General features: G+C 39.9%; 1 protein-coding gene across 2 annotated transcripts in view; it reads left to right on the forward strand.

Annotated features, from left to right (window-relative positions):
- The window catches only part of mtus1b (microtubule associated tumor suppressor 1b), a 70993-nt gene that overhangs the window by 42 nt on the left and 57950 nt on the right, over positions 1 to 13001 (forward strand). Inside the window, exon 1 of one of the 2 annotated variants that reach the window (XM_079813571.1) lies at positions 10143 to 10324. The exons of the other annotated variant lie outside the window; for it this stretch is intronic. The gene's annotated coding sequence lies outside the window, so the exon portion shown is untranslated. Of the gene's footprint in view, positions 1 to 10142; positions 10325 to 13001 lie in introns of those variants that run through there. 2 annotated transcript variants of the gene reach the window in all.

A 13001-nucleotide genomic window follows, 5' to 3' on the forward strand; every position in this document is an offset into this window, starting at 1 on the left:
GATAGCAAAAATAAAGTACGAATAATGAAAATAAGTCGTCTTTGACTATCGTTAGGTTAATGTTGTTAAATAGATTTATAGTTTATATATGCTGCTCATAATCTATGACACCACAAAGTTTTGTTTAATTGGAGAAATATGCATTTTCACACCCGCCTCAAACTCTCGGTTGCTGTGGCGGGCTGGTCGATATAGGCAGTGGTCTATAATACTTTTCAGGAGAATTAACCTGCGTATGGTGGTTTACTTGGTTGTCTCTGTAAATTAAGTTTAGAAAGGCTTAGTTTACAGTCTATGATCTGTAGCAAAGACTTTGTAGACAGTATTAAGAAAAATACTCCAGTTGATGTTCAGAACTGCTGTATGCCATGATGGACAACTTGCTGTGGCAGTATCTTCTTTTCCCTGTTACTCTGCTTTAACAAGAGCTGTCAAGAAACAGAACATAGTTGTTTATTCCTGGTCTTCGTTTGGTCCTTTTTTCTCAGTGATGTAGAAAAGTAGTTTTTGTACAAAAAATAAAATAAAATAAAAGTTTTTGCAGCATATTTACATATCTTCACAGTTGAAAACAGTTGAGCTTCTTAATGTTTTTTTAGAATCCGTGAACTATATTTTTTTCAGGATTTTTTTTATGAATAGAATGTTCAAAAGAACAGCATTTATTTGAAATAGAAATCCTTTGAAACTTTGCGAATGTCTTTACTGTCACTTTGATCAATTGCATGTGTCTTTGCTGCAGTACTGTGCAAAAGGCACATTAGTATTTTCACAAAAGAAAATGTTTTTAAGCCAGTTATTTCTATCTTTTGCTGTAGTGTGTCAGTGGGAACATATCACTTTACATTTTCAAACATTCCTTTTGCCATTAATTGTAATAATCCAGTGAGATTTTTGTATGCACAAGAAGTTTGACAACAGCTGGTATGATCTGATCTTCTCAACATCATCAAGTCCAAGTAGTACTACTACTACTACTACTACTACTACTACTACTCAGTTTTTATTTGTTTATTAGGATGTTTGGCCTTCAAATATTTTCACAGAATGAGAATTTGTATGTAGGGTGAATTGGGCCAGATGAAGTTGGGGTGTCATACTGTAATTATTTAAGATTCAATAAAAAGAGTAAATATAACAAGTGGTCCAAATATGTGGTATTTGTAATACATAAATAAAAAAACATTAATCTCTATAGTATATCATGAATTTTATATTTACTGTCTCTATTAAAATAAACAGCAATCTGCAAAATAACCTAAAATGTTTTATTAAACAAAATTGCAGAACAGGCTAGAAGAATGACCCAATTTATGAACCATACAAAGTTTACATGTTATTTTAACTTTTGGAAATTAAACATGTTTATATACATTTTAATTGTGCTTAAAGGGACCCAACATACCTGAATTCACCCTATATACTGCTTCACTAAATAAGTGAACGGGCCAACAACTTTATTAATGGCTTGTTTCTTGTTAAGTAAATATTATTAGTAACTCTATCCGCTAAAGTCTGGTCAGGTTGAATGCCCACGTCCACAGGCCTCTGAGAGCACTAGGTTCTTAGTTTAATACAAGTAGCCTGGGAAACATATGATGTGCAGACTGCTGGAACATGTGCATGGGTGGTCAGGACAGTGTCAGTGTTTCCTTTCTGTTTAAGTGAAGATGGATGCTGCTATTTCTTTACTGAATGCAGTAACCAAATAACTTTAAAGAATGTTACAGATTGGACCTAAAGGAGTATTGTCCATATATGTTTTAGGGGTGCATGTAAACTGATAAAAATGATTCTGTGGTGAAGTAAATACTACAGAAAAAACAAATGTAATATCTACATGAAAAAATTTTGTTCAGGCAAGAATACAAAAAACAAACAAAGGACTCAATTCAAGCTTGTGGATATTAAAGCGTAAATATCAACGTTATAAAATTAGGCAAAACGACTCAACTATTCTGATACTAGTGTTCCCATCATGCACTGGGGTTTGAATAATTAATACGGTTGATTTTTAATAAGGCTGAAGTTTTCCTGCTCTATTTACACTGTGTATCATTGCTTTTGTTGTTAGTTTTAGTGACATGTCATTTTGTGACATTTGGAGTTCATTTTCAACTCAAAATGACACATTCATACTCAAAAACGAGCCATCGAATGTTACCGTCATTGTGTACCAACAAGTATTGAGGTCTCTGTGTTCAGAGTGGCGTTCTTCTACTTTTATCATACAAGTGTTTTTCTTAGTTTCAGCCCGACGCAGTTATCATGTTCACGTCCTGCGCCACGTTGTTTAAATGGCAACTGCATTTGCGCCCATGGGCGTGCTGGCCTGAAAACGAGGTGTGTTCAAGCGCATTGTTGGCGCTTTGCTATTTTTAGGCAACTGAAATAGACTGCGCCATTGACCAACTGAAACCTGCAATCAATAGTGCAGTATTTTTTGTGTTATTTAAAGCAGTGGTTCTGAACCCTTCCCTGGGGACCCAACACTACTGCACATCTTGTTTGTCTCCCTCATCAGACACCCACTTCAGGTATTTTATTTCAAAATGTTTGTGTAATGGAAGCCGTAACATTAATGAGCAGGTGCTGAAGAGGACAAGAACGAAGAGAAAGAGAGCAAAATTGGTTATTTTGGCCTTTTGCAGGTTAAACGGCTGACAGCTGGGTTTATCGCCCATAACACGGCTAATCTCGTTATACAATGGGCAGGTGATGCGACCACGACCGCTTCGGTTGTTAGAATCATTTGCTTCTTTAAATTAACCTTTAAGACTCTTTACCTTCCTTTGGCACTGAAGCAACGTTCTTCTGTGTCCCCGTTCTTCCATTTCGTGTGCTATTTTTTTCAAAAACGGAGCGATTACGGTAGGATCCTTCTAGTTTAGCTTGAATTGAAGTATCTCCCCATATACTAATTAGGTCTAACACCTCACTCTCCCTCCATTGACTCGCTCCATCGCTGTTCTCCATATCTAGTCAAGTTTTTAATGTTACTGTCTGTGTCTGTTGTGTCTAGGGCTAACTCGCCGGCGCATAATTGTGACAAATGTCGACGTAGATTGACTTAAAAGTCGCATCAAATCCGCCTTGGTTGTTCACACTGCGGCCGCATTGAAAAAAATCAGATCTGGGTCTGATTCAGGACCACATATGTATGTGGTCTAAATCTGATTTGAAAAAATCAGATCTGGGCAAGATTTGAGTGTTCACACTACCTCTGAAGAAGTCTGACCTGGTCACTTGACCCCAAAAAAATCAGATTTGGGCCACTTTTGCCAGTGTGAACGGGGCCTTTAAGTGTACTTACGTGGTGCGCTTTAGGCCTAGTCCACACGTACACAGGTATCCTTATAAAAAGTTTCCCCCTTCTCTGTTTAAAAAAACAAACAAACCCGCATCCACATGAAAACGCAAAACACGCTATGAAGCGCTGTCGAGAGCATGCCAAATCAACAGGTGGCAATATGACCCTAACCATAAAGCCCTGTTGGCCAATCAGAAGCCTGGAAAAAGGTTATTGTCGGTTCCGGTTCTGACGCAACAAGCCAAAATCTCCGGTTTCACCGTCCTCACGACACCACTGCAACCGGAGTTTCTAAAAATGTTCACCCTAGCAGAAGTTTTCAAAAAAGTTTGGTTTCAGTATCTGGATACTGCGTTTATGTGTGGACGAACGGCCAAACCGCATAGAAAAAGATGTTCGCGTGGACAGGGCCTTAGACCATGCTCTTAGATCGTTAAAAAAGGGCCCATGGTGTCTACACAATATCTATTGTATTATTTACTTAGATATTTCTAAGTAAAGCATACACTTTAAAAGCGTGGTTTAATTCAGTGTTAAGTCGTTTCAGTAAAAAGTATTTCAAAGGAAACTTCAACTAAGTAGAAATTACTCAACCATTTACTGGCCAAGTTAAAATGACTTATTTTCTTTGTTAATTTGACTTAACTTAGGTAAGTAGAGTTGACTTAATTCCATATGTGAAATTTACTTTAAAAATATGCGTACAAAAACTTGACAAAGAAAAAATTAAGTCAATTTTACTTTGAAATCCCAAGGATGATAATAGACTTTAAAGGTCCTGTTCTTCGTGATCTCATTTTTCAAACTTTAGCTAGTGTGTAATGTTGCTGTTAGAGCATAAATAATACCTGTAAAATTATAAAGCTCAAAGTTCAATGCCAAGCGAGATATTTTATTTAACAGAAGTTCCCTTTCAAAGCCTACAGCGAACGGCCGGTTTGGACTACATCCTGGTACATCCTGCTTTAATTACGTCAGTAGAACAGTTTGTTGACTAACCTCTGCCCACAAGAATATGCGAAAAAGGGGGCGTGGTCTTGTTGCTCCCTCGTGGAGAAGAGGAAGTGTTGCGTTCGGTTCGGTTCGGTTGCGTTTGTCGCCATGTCGTTCAGACGCTGTTATTTTCATCCCGGAGTCAAATCACCTTTGTTGTTTGGCCTTCAGGTGTTGTAGTTTGAGCGCGTTCATCTCCCCGTTATGGTAAGAGGCGTGACCTTCCCGGGCAACGTACCCTAAGCTGCTGTCGAATCACAACACGGGAACCGCTGGCACAATCAGAACTCGTTACGTATTTCTGAAGGAGGGACTTCCTAGAACAGGGAAATCTTTCAGGCCGTTTTGAGGACAGTGAAAACAGCAGTATACAGATAAGTAAATTGTGTGAAAAATACTGTGTTTTTTTACACATGAAACATGAACACATGTTAAATTGCACACTGTAAACACAATCAAAGCTTCAAAAAAACACGAAAAACGGGAACTTTAATTAACACAAAGCGCATTAAAACTACACAAAGACCATAAACGTTAACACAGAACACTCGGGATGTCACAAGTACCGGTACTTCGGTACCAAGTCGTTACTGAAATTATAAAAATGTGACGATACCAGCATTTCTGTAGTACCGCTAGTGCCGACTCCCGAGTATATTCGGTACCCGCAGCTGCGTTCAGTCGCTTCCTCGTTTATCTAAGCGCAGGGCTCCAGACTGTAGCCGAATATATACTAGTGTCTGTGAATATTAAACTGTAAAATACTATTTAAATATTACTCCTGTATACGTCTCTGTGTGAATGACGGGCGGTCGGGTGCACACACACACACACACGCATGACACTCGCTCGCTGTCTTTGTAGTCTCTGCCGTGTGTCACTATATGAGGACACGAACGCATAAACCGTCACTTCATGAGAATTTCATAAACACTCAAAGGTCTTCACGGCAACCCGTCAAAATAAAAGTTTGGTTTAAAAAAAATTAAATTGGCAATATATTAGGCTACTGTTGTAGCCTACAGTAGATTTAGCTACGTCTCTATGTAATAATAATACGGCTCTTCTAATAATAATAATAATGCCTAGATGGTTGATTATTTTTCACTTGATCTTTTTTTATAAACAGCATACAGCCTTTTAATGTTTATGTATTATTTACTTATAATGATTATCATCATAAATAATAAACTTAATACATGGCTAGCGCCATGCTCTACTGTTTGAGCTATAGGAAAGCTATATTATGCACTATTATGCACTATTAACATTATTATGCACCTAGCTAGGCTAGGTTATTTATCTGTCTCTTTAAAGAAGAACTAGCTATTGAGTGTGCGTAAGTGTGTTGGAGGGTGTTAAAATGCCTTGGACAGATAAAGAGTGAAATTAAAGCCCTGTTATCTAGACTGTTGGCTACATCCATGCACTATGACACACACACTATTCAGTGAATCCAGGCTTGAAGTGCTATAGCTGACTGTAAAAACAGATTCCTCAACATTCATTCTGTTTGGTTGCAAAAAAAACACTTAAATATAATTTCCATTTAGTTTTATCTGTGCTGACATTTGAAATATTTGGTTAAGAATTATGAATTTACACTTATTTTCAAAAACAAAGAATAAATCAACACATTTACAGCACTTGTATGTGTGCTTGGTTGATTAACAGTGATTGGCCGATTCAGTTCTGACAGCTTGATAGTACAATTTCCGTTTTCATTTTAATAGTGAAATTTGAGTTTACATAAAAAAGTTATCTTTTAATTTCAGCAACTTTATGTGCACTTTATTTTCTATTATTGTATTATTTTTCTTGTGTTAAAATGTATATGCAAATGTAGTGTGGTAAGTGTTGAATGAGCGTACAACGCACTCAGACAGGGCTAGATTAAGCCAGGATTTGGCCTTAGTTCAAGGAAAAAAAAACATTACTGGTGTGCATCTTGAGACAAAACAATGGCACTGATATATTTTAAGATTTGTCAGTTCAAGCTGCTTTCAGTTAAAACAGCTTAAACATGCATTTTAGCCTTGTCTGTGAAAACGGGGGTCAGAGACACACTAACTGTTAACTGTCATCTCTCAAAACGGTACAGGAGAAATTGGAGGCAAACAGAAAGATGTCATTCTAACCATCTATTTAAGAGCAGTTAAACACAGTTACACAGCACTTTGATAACATGTACTGAATGTCAGTGGTTACAGCTGCGGTTATGGTCACTGGCTGGGGTTTGTGTGCATGTTTCGTTGTAGTTATCTGTTTTTCTACACATAATGTTTTTTTTATTTTCTTGCTGAATCTCGTTGGTTCATTGTGAGCAGGACTATGTTTACGAGTTGAATATTAACTAGTTGGCTGTGTTGTGAAGTGGACAGAACATTATCACTTCTTTATCACACTTTTTTGGTTTGTTTGTGTGTATGTTTTGTCTCAGTGCATGTCAGCAGTGTTTTCCTGGCGTCTAATATGATAAGCTTGGCATGAATTCACGGAGTTTATCTGGAAAACCAGCAGTGAGACTGAAGATACCGTAGTCTATTATTGACCACTTGACCACAGTTCAGTGATAAGTCAGCTGTCTCACACCACTATTAAGCCAGAATATCATACTTGTTGGTGTGCTATTTTAACTTGGGCCAATAAGCAACCACCCAGAATACCCCAGCGACCATATAGCATTGTGAACAGTTAAACACATCACATAAGCAAAAGTTTAGTTTCTTATACTCTCCTCAATGTTTAATATCTCTTTGACTATAAAGGCCCATTCACACCAAGGACGATAACTATAAAGATAACAATAAAGATATAGTTCTAAAAAAATCGTTCTCAATATTAAAGAATAGCAGAGTTCACACCACAGCGTTAACGATAAAGGCACAATGAAACAATATCGTTGGAATCACTTTCAGAACGATTTTATCCAGCTGAGGAACGATACAAATATTCACAGCCAATCAGAATCCATCCTGCTGTAATGAGCTCAAGCATTTAAAGTGACAGACAAGCGTGCGCTTAGAATAAACAGAATGATATCGTCTGCTGGTGTGGATGCTAATATAGTTATAGTTACCGTTCTTGGTGTATTTCTGCGTGATTTAAAGTGCGTCCTAATTTTCCTACTTATGCACTACTTATGCACACTATTTTGTTAACCTAGAAATCTAGATGCACCCTAGCGGCAGCTAATTTAATTTGCAGCCAGGGTCGTCTAGCAACTCTCCGTTGGCTTGCGAGCTGGAAAAACCCAACTCTAGTCAGGCCAATCACATCGTGTATAGAGTCGGTGGGCGGGCTTAACATAATGATGGCAGATTTGCAGCGGTTCAACGTACTACTTTTAAACAAAGAAGCAGCGAACAGCGATCTTTCGAATCGGTTTTGGCCGCAACTCTGGAAGACTTGGAGTTAAGCTTTTCTTTGAGAAAAGAACGGCACTGAAGTCATTCTTAAAAAAAAAAGATGTGTTCGGAGTTTTGCCAACCAGATACGGCGAAAGTTTAATCTATCAACTAGCTACGCTTCACCTTCTTCGTTGCTCTGGTTGGTTGTAGCGCTGTCCTATTGCGTGCAGAGGGAATTTGAAAGACAACCATTTATCCCGCCCCTCGGGCCCTGCCAATTAGTGCCAGGCTCTGCGGGGACACAAACAGACACATGGAAAGTGGGGTGAATACGGTACTGTGGAGGAAGTTGGAGCTTGAAGGTGACGGGGTTGATCTGCTGGATGATGGTGAAGGGGCCAATGAATCTGGGACTCAACTTCTTGCACGGCAGACGCAGTCTGATGTCCCGGGTCGACAGCCAGATCTTCTGCCCAACCATGCTGGAGTTCTGGAGCGGGCGAAGGTCGGCTGTCATCCTGCGTCTGCGGAGGGCCCGTTGAAGTTGGTGATGTGCAAAGTCCCAGACCCTCTCGCTCTCCCAGAACCAGTAGTCGACCACGGGTACGTCCGATGGATCCCCCGACAACGGGAACAGAGGAGGTTGATAGCAGAATACGCACTGGAATGGAGTGGAAGGTTGCCATAGGGAATTCTGTCCGCCATCCAAGGAACTGGTTCCAGGAGTCCTGGTGGCCGTGACAGAAGGTACGGAGGAAGCGGCCAATCTCCTGGATCTTATGTTCCATCTGCCCGTTCGACTGAGGATGGTATCCCGATGAGAGTCTGACGGTCACACCTAGGAGGGTAAAAAAGGCCTTCCATACCCTTGATATGAACGGGGGCCCCCTGTCTGATACGATGTCTTCAGGGATGCCATAATACCGGAAGATATGATTAAACATTAATTCAGCAGTCGCCATGGCGGTGGGTAAACCTCGTAAGAGAAGTAGGCAGCAGGACTTGGAGAATCTGTCTACCACCATTAGGATGCAGGTACAGTTGTCTGAGACAGGGAGGTTGGTGATGAAATCCACTCCTAGGTGTGACCAGGGGCGGTTAGGAACGGGCAGAGGATGGAGTTTACCAGCAGGTAGATAACGAGGGCTTTTAGACATGGCACATTCCTTGCATCCCTGCACGTACCTTCTGACGTCGGATCTCATGCGTGGCCACCAGAAGCGCTGTTTTAGCAGCCAGAGGGTTTCATTGACCCGGGGTGGCCAGTGCCCAGTGACGTGTGGGAGTGACCAGATTCTTGTGATCGGTGAGAACTAGGAACTGATGTTGAGTGCCCTCTAACCAGTGCCACCAGCTTGATGGCAAGGAGTTCCCGGTTGCCGATGTCGTAGTTGACTTCCGCCGGGTTGAGCTTGCGGGAGAAGAAGGCACATGGGTGGAGACAACTGGGGTTCCCCCGCTGCTGTGACAGGACTGCTCCCACTCCAGTTGTAGAGGCATCTACCTCCGCGACGAAGGGGAGATTCTGGGTCAGCCGCCGACAGTCGATAATTCTTCAGTTGCATGGGCTCGTGGGCTGGTTCTGGAGGGCTGACAAACTCTGGTCGGCGGAGGTTCAGAGAAAACAACAGCTGGCCCTGGTGTTCTTCGATTGGTGAAACTGGTGGGAGATTGGGTTAGTGGGTTATTTTGAGACCAGAGAATTTCTGCCCAGCAAAGCGCTTTACCAGATAACAGAGAAGATGAACGCTACTTTAGCGTGATCATGTGGGTACAGGTGCGGCTGCATCTCCAGGACCAGCGAACATTGTAGGAGAAATCCGTTGCAATCCTCCGCCAAACAAGAGAAGGGCGCCGGTTTAGCCAAGGGACTGGCGTACTCCGGCGGCGAAGAAGCGGTGGTGTTGTTCCCGGAAGTGCTAGCTGGTGAAGGTGCAGGTGGGCTGGTGGTGAGAGCTCACCGAAGAGTGAGAAGAGAAACTGGCACATTTTACAATGTCTTTTGTTTGTCATCACCATCTTTCTTTCTCATCCACCAGGTCTAAAACTGCACAGACAGACTCTTGGCTGCTTAGCAACCATGCATTCTGATACACACAGGAGGGCCCCTTATTTCTACAGAAGTTGTAGCCAGGAGGAGGTAATCTGCCCACCCATACACTCCCTAACACACACACACACAGACGTTCTTAGTCAGCAGTGAACTTCAAGCTTTATGACTCGTTGTTTGCCGCGAAAACCCCAGCACCCTTCAACAGTGTTTAGTGAAAATCTTGGAGTTTTAGTCGTGATTTTATATGTGATGTTCATGTGTATGTCACAGAGCTGGAGGGATTGTCCCTGCTGCTGCGTATGCTGGCATGGAGGGTTCTGGGTAAGGCTAGAAAAATGCATTCCTGCCTCGGAAAAGTCACTGGCTCTCTGACACATACGCACACAGAGACAAATCTGGTTGGTTACTGCGGCACGATTTGGCTGCAGCTAAAGACAGAGGGGAGGGGTCTCTCTCTCTGAGTCTCCGTTCAGACTGAAACTGCTCTCTTGCAGTGCTTTTGCTGGCAGGATCACATGAAACAGGACATTCTGTCCGGGACGGGTTTACCTGTGGGAAATGTGCATTTTGATAAGATGAAATACACTCTAGGATTGATTCAAAACACTTGAAAAGCAGGTATGTTTTCTGTGTCGTATGTAAATCATTCATTGCGTAGTTGCATGAGAGAGCCTCTAACTTTTCTTCAGAGGTATGTCAGCTGGAGCTTTTTCAATAACAATCATCACAGTCTAATAACTTATATTAGGATTGGAATGTTGATGTTTATACATTCTTGGAGCATTGAGTTTGTTCATATTGCGATCTGTTCGCCAATCTATCTGTTTGTATGATGCTACACTAGTTACATGTACAGTTATGCAATGTAATGTTGATTTGTTTGTGCATGTGATGCTGGTATTGATAAGTGTGTTCGTGGAATCCGAATCAGTGTGGTACATATGAATGATGTAGTTATTAGAGCACACCCTCTTTTTGGATGCTTTCCAGGGCTCTTTGATATAACCAGGGTGATCTATTGATCTGTTTACGCATGTTTCCTTGCTACAACGTTACATGTACCAGCACCAAAGTCAAAATGCACCAGACACCATCACTGCTTTAGAGGGACGTGACACTGTGTGTGCGTGTGTTATAAGATTATTCGCTTTAGTAAGTACCTGTATATACCTTACTCTACCTAGCCTAATGAAATTCAGAACAACTAATCATGTTTTAACTTAATTGACCCAATGTTGACAGCTCTTTTACTGGAGCACTGTAAAAATAATGTTTGGAGGCAGTAAAAAAGAGTTATCTGTTGAGGCTTGTGGGTATTTTGGTATCGGCACAGCAAAAGTAGACAGAGCTTATCTCTATGGCAACTGTTTGGTTCTGACAGAAGTGTTTGGGAACAGAGAGAGATCCTTTACCTGTTTGAGAATATTCAGTGTGAAATTTCCTGAATGTTTTGCATCGGTGTGTTAATATAAATGGGTTAAAATAGTGTTTTACTGTGAAATGGTGTTCTTAACAAGATTGAAGTTATAATAAGGCTCAAAATGTGTTCAGACACAATAACCTCGTAAGCGCAAGTGTATTGCAATTCAGTTTAATTTAAAAAATGAATTCTGCATTATCACATTTTGATTCTCATTTGCTCTCTGTGCTAAAATGCATTGAAGTATATTCAAGAACCTAAAAATGATTAGGCATGGTTGAAATAACTTCATTAGTATAAAATCACATTTTGATTTTTGCAAGTATAGTTCTCGTTTCCCATTTGTTCTCTGTGACAAAATGCTTTGAAGTATATTGAACATGATAAGAATCTAATTGTAAAACATTAGATTGATCTGAGTTTAGTCAAAAGATAATAATTTGTAACCTTGAACACACAAAATAAAATAAAAATGATTAGGCATGGTAAGAATTACTACATCAGTATAATTAAACTGACATAATTTAAAAACAAATGTACAGTGTCTGTTTTGTTCAACTAATAACATATAGGCCTTTCTAAATCAATTTTGTGCAACCATTTAGATAAAAAAGCTTTTTTTCCATGGCCGTTCTCATTTATTGAAAGTGCTTCATCTAACTCATTAATATGTCATCATCATAGCCATGAGCATTATATGTGGTTACATGTTTTTTTTAAGCAGCATAATTACAGCTCACAAACTTCCGCACACAGCATATCTGATCATGCAAATAAACAAGTACATACTTGTTTCAGAATATATTGCATTAGTTTTAGTATTTTATGTTGTGGGATAATATATATATATATATACAGATTCATTGTAGAAATTTGAAAATAAATAAATGATTAATATGTTGAAAACAATATAACACATTAAAGAATGGTTTTGGGCATAACATTATTATGCATGCCAGAAAAACTGACTGATTACTAAATCAATATCAACTGACCCAGTGCCCTCTGACTTTTAGTTCAACAATGATTGCCTAAGAATTCAAGCACCAGTAGTTATTTGTGTTTAGCATTTCTTCTAGTCAATTTATGTCCTGTGTAGAGTTGTGCAAATCTGGACTTGACACTCAGGCAATTAGAATGAGCCTATGAGATCAGTTTTGGCACCAAGAGCTACTATTGGGAATAAACATCTTTTCAACCGCTGTAGCACCAGCCAAGCAAACAGCCTGCTTAGGCTCAACTATGGAGTATAATTACACAGTATGGAGAGAGATAGACACACAAAAGAAGTGACAAAAGACTCGTTCTATATCTATATTTTATTCTAGTTTACAGAGGAATCTGTCATTTTTAGTTTCGCTGTACAAAATCACTCTTAATATACCTTTATTAGGATTGCTCTGCTTGTGCAACGCAACCAGACTGTTATCAGAATGCATACGTAAAGTTATCGCATTGTGCAAAGTCCTTCTGTTTCTGAGTTTGTGCTGTTTTCAATGGAACAGTTTTTAATAGAACAGCTTTAGTCCTTAGGCTACGTCTACATTTACCTGACCAGGGCACATAGACAGGTGTCTGCATGTTTGAGAGAGAGAGACCTCTTTTCCGTCCTTTGTGCCTGAGCCTATTTTTAGGACTTAAATGGAAGGCAGGAAGGCGAATAAAACATTTAGGAATTACCAGTATAGTTTGATTAAGTTTACAAATGAACTCATTTCTGAATTAAATATCTAAATATCTATTTTTAGGGTTTTGCGCTATGCAAGAGTGATTGTCCATAGGGAAAAGTAGAGGAGAATGATATTAGAATGAGAAAGAGAGAGAGACTAGCATGAAAACTGAGACACTGTTGCATAATCTCACCCAGCATCTAGG

Source organism: Gobio gobio, assembly GCF_949357685.1.
Source record: "Gobio gobio genome assembly, chromosome: 3".
NCBI classification, from domain to species: domain Eukaryota; kingdom Metazoa; phylum Chordata; class Actinopteri; order Cypriniformes; family Gobionidae; genus Gobio; species Gobio gobio.